We start from the raw sequence: 8,159 nt of genomic DNA, 5'->3' as shown, positions 1-8,159 counted from the left end.
TTCACGCAAATCCCGATACATCTTCGCACTACCCAGATGTACCGTATACAAAGAACGATGTGCCTCCTCCAGGATCGTCCTCTTTATCCCCTCGTCATCTGGAACACGCAGCTTGGTCCCAAACCTCAGCACACCTCCCTCATAGATGTTAAAATCTGCAGCCAAACCTTGCTACACTTTCTCGACAACCTTGACTAACTCCGCATCATTGGCCTGTGCGACTTTAATCCTCTTAAATAATGTTGGCTGAATCACCAAGCTAGCAATATAATTCTGATGATTACCATCCGCCAACTCCACACCAAGACTTTCTAGATCCTATCCGATATGATGCTGACCTACCACTGCAGATATTAACGCGTGCTCTAACTTCTGACTCAGCACATCAACTACCTCATTAGCCTTCTCTAGATGATAGCTAATGGTGCAATCGTAGTCCTTGATCAGTTCCAGCCACATTCTCTACCTCATGTTCAACTCCTTCTGTGTGAAAACGTATCTGAGGCTATTGTGGTCCGTGAAGATCTCACACTATTCGTCGTACAAATAGTGTCTCCAGATCTTCAACGTATATACTACCGTTGCCAACTCCAAATCGTGCGTGGGGTAATTCTTCTCGTACTCTTTGAGTTGCTGAGAAGCATAAGCAGTTACTTTCCCCTGTTGCATCAGCACACATCATACCCCTTCAGTGATGCATCGCTGTAAATTACAAAACCACCATCCCCATATGGGATGGTTAAGATCGGAGTAGTGACCAGTTGATGTTTTAACTCCTAGAAACTCCGCTCGCACTCGTTAGTCTAATCAAATCTCACACCCTTCCTTGTCAACCGTGTTAGGGGGCTAGATAACTTAGAGAATCCCTCCACGACCGCCGGTAATACCCAGCCAATGCTGGCTTTGCCGTCTTTGCCACCGTGCTTGGCTTATCGGGGATATTTTTGTTCGCGTCACTGCTATGAGCTTCTCCCTCCCTCACACCTGCACACACACTGTTTCACGGCCATGCATACGCACACACAATAGAACACACACTTATGTGCACACACCCGGAGAACACTATACACACACAGAACACACACTCAAATACACACCCATGCACATAGTAACACAAACACACACTGCTATACGCACACATCACACACACATTCACCCCATGCACACACTGTTACACACACCAAAACACATGCACACAGTACACACACACCCACACAGTGTACACTAAAACACACATAGTACACTCACTGGATGTAGCACTATTGTTTGTTTTCACTTTGCTTTATTATTATGTTTGTATTTCTGTTATGATCATCTTTGTATTGTGATGTTTTGTTATTTTATTTATTGTTATGTTGTTCTATTATATATTGTGATATTCATGTTTGGGTTTAATATTAGGTTTACCATTAGGTTTATATGTTATTTAGTTTATGTGTAGTTTATAGTTATTATTACATTAGTATTTTTGTTCATATTATATGCTTATAATTATCACGGTATGCTTAAGTCTTTTAGATCATATTATATATTTAGCAGGTTAGGATTCTAATTATATGATATGTTAGTAGTATATATTTAGTATGTGAAAATCTTGGTCATATTATATATTAAGTATCTTAGTATTTTGACAACATTATATACTTAGTATATTAGGATTTTACTTATATCTTATATTTGTTACGTTAGTATTTTAACTTGAAATGCACATTCACCATTTATGTAGTATTACCTACATTGTACATTATTGTATATTTATAAAACGTGAAAAATCATAAAAAAGAGAAAATTAGGAGAAAATTCTGAAAATATTCTCGGTTTCACTTTCATCTTTTCGATAGTTGAGATTAGGGAGATATGAAAAATAAAAAAAATAAAAAAGATAAAAATTAGAAAAAATGTTTGGGGAGCATGTAGATTATTCTTGGTACTTTGTCACTCTCACAAAACTCACCGCGTGTTGGCTTGTTGGTCTCGACCAAGACCTTAAACTGGTTTTTCCTCGAAACCGATCAACGTTTGACCGGTTCATCATTTTCCGAATCGGTTCGCGCTGGTTTTCTTCCCTTCACTTGTTTATTACTTTAATAATTCCAAAATCCACAAAAATGTCATAAAACTCACAAAATTTTTTAAAAACTCCAAAAAAATATTTTCTGACTTTGATTTCCATGGTTTTTGTCTTAATTTTATTTGTGTTATTTTGAGGTTCAGGAAAAATATTAAAAAATCACCAAAATCACAAAAAATATTTTCACACTTAGAAAAAATCACAAAAATATTTTTTTAGGCCCTAAAAATCGTTTCCATCCGAACAAATTCCGAAAACCTCTCGGAATATTATTTTTTCTACTTATAAAAATCCTATGAAATTTCAAAATTCAAAAGAGTATTTTGTACCTTATTTTCTCGATTTTCCTATCCCGATGATTGTAACAAAGGGTATGGACTCTTTGGAGTATTGGATTATCCTGATTATGAGGGAATACCTATATAGTATCTGTTTTGTGCATTTTCTTTGACTTTTGGAAGGGACTAATTTTGAAAGGCTTATTATATTTATTTTGGGATAATTTTCGATTAATCTGGTACCATTCGTAAGAACGGGCGCGTAAGGGGTGCTAATACCTTCCCCTCGCGTAATCGTACTCCCGAGCCCGACTCTAGTGACGCAGACCGATTCTCCCCCTAACGGGGTAGCAATCAAGTGTTCTAACTACACTTCAAAAGGTTAGTGGCAACTCCATAGACCATATTTTCCACGAAAATCACATTTTCAAAATCACACATTCATTTTTTCCCCTTCACAGCAGCACCCATTGCCAGAGTGGTTTCTGGCAAGTCTGGAATGTCACGACAATAGCTAATGGTGCAATCGTAATCCTTGATCAGTTCCAGCCACCTCCTTTGCCTCATGTTCAACTCCTTTTACGTGAAAAAGTATTTAAGGCTCTTGTGGCCCGTGAAGATCTCACATTGTTCATCGTATAAGTAGTATCTCTAGATCTTCAACGCATATACTACTATTGCCAACTCTAGATCGTGTGTAAGGTAATTCTCCTCGTACTTCTTGAGTTGCCAAGAAGCATAAGCAATTACTTTCCCCTGTTGCATCTGCACACATCCCAAACCCTTAAGCGATGCGTTGCAGTAAATCACAAAAACACCATCCCCATATGGGATGGATAAAATCGAAGCAGTGACCAGTCGGTGTTTCAACTCCTGGAAACTCTGCTCGCACTCGTCGGTCCAATCAAATCTCACACCCTTCCTCGTCAACCGTGTCAGAGGGCCAGATAACTTGGAGAATCCCTCCATGAATCACCGGTAATACCCAGCCAGTCCTAGGAAACTCTAAACATTCTGCACGCTCTTCGGTTTCAACCAGTCAACCACTACTTCTATCTTACGTGGATCAATTGAGATACCACCTCCCGACACAACATGGCCAAGAAATGCGATCTGCTTCAACTAGAACTCACATTTCTTCAACTTACCATATAACTTCTTCTCCCGTAGAACTCGAAGTACCAACCTTAGATGGTTTTCGTGCTCTTCCGAACTCTTAGAATATACCAGAATATTGTTGATGAATACCACTACAAACTGATCCAAGTACTCATGGAAAAACCTATTCATTAGGTCCATAAATACCATTGGAGCGTTAGTCAACCCAAATGGCATGACTAGAAACTCGTAGTGACCGTATTTGGTTTGAAAAGCAGTCTTCGCAACATCCTTAGTCCTAACTCTCACCTGATGATATCCTGACCGTAGATCGATCTTAGAAAAGATCTGTGTTCCCTATAGCTGGTCAAACAAATCATCTGTACAAGGTAACGGGTATCGGTTCTTCACTGTTACCTTATTGATCTCGCGATAATCAATGCACATTCGCATCAACCCATCTTTCTTCTTCGCGAACAATACTGGAGCTCCCTAGGGCAAAACATTAGGTATGAGAAAGCCCTTGTCCAATAGTTCCTGCAACTTCTCCTATAACTCTCTAAGTTCAACTGAAGCCATCTGGTATGGAGCTTCAGAAATCAGCGCCTTGCCTGGCAGCAACTCAATAGCAAACTCCACCTCCCAATTAGGAGGTAAACCAAGTAAGTCTTCCGAGAATACATACGAAAATTCATTAACCACTCGGATATCTTCAAGTTTCATATCATCCCGAGGTGGTTCCTTCACGCAAGCTAGATACCCCTGACATCCATTCAAAAGTAGCCTTCTCGCCTATATAGCCGATAGAATCTGTGGCGTCGAATGCACACACGATCCTACGAACTCATACTCCTACCCCCCAGGAGGTCTGAATACTACTATTTTCCTATGACAATCAATCACCGCATAACTAGAGAATAACCAATCCATCCCTAGTTTGACGTCAAATCCACACATGTCGTACACTACTAGGTTCACTAGTAGCAGCCTTCCCTGAATAACCACTAGGCAGTTTACTAACATACTACTTCATATCGTCACGCTCTCAGTCGATGTAGCCACAAACAACTACTCATCCATCACTTGGGTTTCAACCCCATACAATTTCACAAAACTTGCAGACATAAAAGAATGGGTTGCTCCCGAATCAAATAAGATAACAACTCTATTCTAAAGCAATAACATGGTACCTATCACCACATTTCCAGCATGTTCCGCATCTGTTGGAGTAAGAGAGTACACCCTCGCCGGAGCTGTGTTTACCTAATAGTTTCCCCAAGGCATCTGATTACTTCCACGGTTCTGGCTCGGTGCAGGCATATCGCTCCTCTGTGCCTAACAGTTTTGGGATATGTGGCCTGGTTTGCCACAGTTGTAGCAGTTACTCCAAAACAGCTGGTATTCACCATCATGCCATTTACAGCACCTGGTGCATTGCACGAGAGATGGATCCCTCTGAGGATCCTATCATTCAGTATTCTGGAGATAACCCAAACCATAGCTCCTCTTCTTCCATGGTCCTTGCCGAGAACCAGTCTGAGAACCAGAAGATACTAGCCTCTTCTTCTGTTCTTGTACCACCTCGTCCCTCTAGAGGTCAGCCTTAACTATGGTGGCTTTATCCACCAGAACAAAGAACTCTCGAATCTGCAGCATACCAACAAGCCTGTGGATGTCCTTCCTCAGACCCTTCTCGAACTTTCGAGTCTTTTTTACTCATTCAAGATCATACACGGAACAAACCAAGACAACTCGATGTATCTAGCTGCGTAACTTTGCATTGTTAGGGTCCCCTGAGTCAGACTCGATAACACGTCTGCCTTCGCATCACGGATGGAAGCCGGGAAGTATCTTTTGAAGAACACCTCCTTAAAGCGACCCCACGTCATCCCAAGTGAATCGGTTCTCTACTCCTCAAGCAAACTCACAACCACCCACCACCACTCAGCTTCTCCTGTTAGCTGAAACGCAGCATAGAGAACTTTCTGCTCGTCGGTGTAGTGCAGAACTTTCAGTATCTTTTCTGTCTTTTGCATCCAGTTCTCCGCTACAATCGGGTCGGATCCCCCAGTAAATGTTAGAGGATGCATGCGGGTGAACTTCTTAATGGTGTAACCCGCAACTGTGGGTGGATGCTCCTGTCCCCTAACACTTCGCCCGATTTTTTGCATGCTATGCTTGGTCAAACCCCGATGCATGGAAGGGGACCCTTCACTTGCAGCCCCCTCCGAACTACTATCCTAGTTGCTATCTTTGGGCTCCATATTGAAAATATAGGAATATATTAGCATTCCTATATCGTAATACAATTAACACAATCATTGTAGAATAATCATGTTAAACTTTGGACTCTTAGTCTTAGGTCTGCCTTATCGCACAAACACGAAACCATCAATGGTTTGTCGTGATTTTATTGAAATTGTCATTCCAGAAAAAACATAAAACACTGCTAATGAGTCCCCGTCTAGCTACAGGACAACTCTCGACCTACTCTACCTATTTCCTACATCTTATACTCTGGTCTGTTCACATAACTACGCCTAACCAAGTGTACAAGACCTAACAACCTGGTTAGCTCTAATACCAAGCTATCGCACCCCAAACTCGCGGATAGGTCTCAAGTGTGAATTTAGTAACCTAACCTGTCTTTGTATCAATTAAAACATACATGATACTACACTAAAGGAGGGTCCGACCCCGTGGGGTACACGTATACCCTATACACATTCACACACACATACATACACATCACATACATAGTAGAAATATTCTTTCTAATACATACTACGTACCATACCAGAGTCTACACTCCAAAATATAGTATATACCCCGGGTGTCTACAAAAATCCAACAATGACCACCCGGTTACAAAAATCAGTACTTACTCAAGTACTATACGCAGCTAACTGACAACTACGCTCCTGAACGATAAAACGCTAGTTTTGGCTACTCGAAAGACCTAAAACACATTTGTATATTCAGGGTGAGACACCTCTCAGTAAGGAAGAAACATGTTATATCAGTGTGCGACACATAAGTGTTATTTCGATATAAAACATAACACAATATAGTTCCAGTATTTTCACAATCCAGTTCCAGTATATACGTTACAAAACATACAGTCAGTATCGTCACACTTTTCAGCCAAAACCAATTGCATTACATGGAGCACCTGATACCCTGACATTAGCCAAAGCCCCACGGTGATATCGTTGCTAATAAGGTGTCCACTCACACCCATCGGTGACCAACCAGAACAAACAGGTGATATTTCACACCCTCAGATATAGAGCTGGACACTCTCGCCCACGGTATTTAGGCGAGACATGGCGCTTGCCCACGGTAATTAGCCGAGACATGACAATTTCACAAAACCTGGAACATTTTGGAACTTATGTTCCAATACCTATCAGCTTAGAGTAATTAGCCGTCACGTCTGTTTTCACAAACCTAGAACATTTTACATACAACAGTTCATTCCACACTTATTTGGGTATACAACAAAACATATCGTTTTCAATTCGAGAATACAGTTTAATACAAATACAGGTACGGTCATCTCAATACCACAGTTTATACAAATATACAATTTTCTAACAAAAATAGAGATGATAACCGAGACCCCCAATTTTCCCCAAAAACTATAACTTGAAAATCTCGTATTTTCATGTGATAGATTTTCCCAAATAAGTAGCCAAAACATACATACAATCGTAAACTATAGGTTTACCAATTCCGATTTCAAAAATAACTGATATAAACAGAATCACTTACCTTAACCCGAAAACCAAAACACGAACTCAACGGCTAAAAAACAACGATTCGAGTTACCAAAACCTAAACAAGAAAGAACAATACTTTTTTGCAATCCTATTCTCTACAGATCTACTAAAATGAAAACGGATTCAGGGTCTTACCTCGATTTTGGGTCAAAACCCAAAAATCCTCGAAATGAAAATTCGATCCACTATAAACGTAGAGATTCTCTTCCTGATCCATGTAGCAACGTTGGATCATTGATTGGGTAACGAACGGCCCGAAATCTTAGAGAGAGAGAAAGAGAGAGAGAGTGTTTGAGTTCTAGAGAGAGAAAGGGAGAATTTTGGTTTCTTAACTCTTAAGCAAAGCCAAAAGATATTTATAGCTAAGTTGACCCAGGCGTAGAAGGAAGTTCGTCAATGTCAAGGTGGACTCGTTGACGAGTCCAAGATTTGAGAAATTTCCAAAATCCCTTGGTATCTCTTCGTCGACGAGCTACTGAATTTCGTCATCGAGCTGCACAAGACACTTCATCGACGAGAAAAGAAGCCTCGTCGATGAGCCCTACTGATTTTTATTTTTTAATTTTCCTTCTCTTTTCTTATTTATTTAATATACCTATCTCGGATCGGGTTCTTATAGGGCCGACTTTTCTTTGCCTAATGAGTTGTGCTCATCTTTTGGGCAGTCTTCGGGCCTTATGAGCGTTGCTTGTCAGTTGGGCCAGTTTTTCTTTGCCTAATGAGTTGTGCTTATTTTTTGGACAGTTTTCGAGTATCATGAGCGTTGCTCATCAATTAGGCCGGTTCTTCTTTGGTAATTTATCTATTAGAGAACCTTATTATGATATTCAAATGATAAAGCAAGTATCTCCCATTATTTCATTATTTAATCAAAATAAAAGCTGACACCAACCTGCCAGTTGTGGGTTCCACAGTGCTGTTTTTATCTTT

The sequence above is a fragment of the Malania oleifera genome, chromosome 8, assembly GCF_029873635.1.
Source record: "Malania oleifera isolate guangnan ecotype guangnan chromosome 8, ASM2987363v1, whole genome shotgun sequence".
Classification (NCBI taxonomy): domain Eukaryota; kingdom Viridiplantae; phylum Streptophyta; class Magnoliopsida; order Santalales; family Ximeniaceae; genus Malania; species Malania oleifera.
The sequence above is the reverse complement of the archived record's forward strand: the minus strand, read 5'-3'. Positions refer to the sequence as shown.